Raw genomic sequence first — 989 nt, 5'->3', positions numbered from 1 at the left:
ACACGATTCCCCAGTATATGTTGAAAAATTAATTTTTAGTATCAATTAAATACGATGTTATGAACTTGCAACTGATTCATACAGAAGCACTGTACTATACTGTACATAATCAGTAATCACCTTGTACGGGAGAAAGCACTGTTGGGAAGAATTGTTACTTAATATATTCTGTAAACTATAAAATTCTCACATTAATAATTTTCTGAATAAAAAACTTCAAATTCATACTAGTATTTAAAATTAAACAAAACATACATTGAATGTTATACTGTTCTATTCTATGACATAAAGAAAACAATTACCAGTTTATCTTACTTCAAAATACACGCAAAGCTGGAACTTACTGACAGTTTATAGTCTATACATTAAATTATTTAAATCACTGAAAAAATAAGCGAAATGAATAATTTATAAACTAATTAACATTTCATAATTACTATTTTATAAATTAAAATGTGCAATAAACAAATCTAATATAATAAGAAAATAATAATCATTTATAATAAGTTTTCTTGCAATATTTGTCTTTTTACGACCCACATTTAACGGTTGTTTGTTACCTCTCTGATGTCACCTAATGTGCCTGTGTGTGTGTTTTCTTATAGCAAAGCCACATCAGGTTATCAGCCTTGTGAATTAAGCAACTTCACACACTGTGTGCTTAACGTTACACCCACATTGTAAGCATTTACTCACATCTTTTAATAGAAAAATATTGTAACTGTATTATTGAAAACTTAAGCAAATTTTATTATTTAAAAATTTTAAGGCAATTAAAAAAACAAAAATTCCTCTAGTCGTATATTTTAAGCTCTAGAACTAGTTAGATTTGTAAAATCACGGATTGAGTTTCAACTGAATAGCCAACACTAAATAAATATATGCTATTTGGATGGACAGCAATTAGCATTTAGAGGTCATAATAAATCACTAGAGTCTGTTAACCGAGGCAGTTATGTGGAATTGGTAAATCTGTGCTAGAAAAATTA

The sequence above is a fragment of the Tachypleus tridentatus genome, chromosome 4 (assembly GCF_004210375.1).
Source record: "Tachypleus tridentatus isolate NWPU-2018 chromosome 4, ASM421037v1, whole genome shotgun sequence".
Classification (NCBI taxonomy): Eukaryota; Metazoa; Arthropoda; class Merostomata; order Xiphosura; family Limulidae; genus Tachypleus; species Tachypleus tridentatus.
This window is presented reverse-complemented; position numbering follows the sequence as displayed.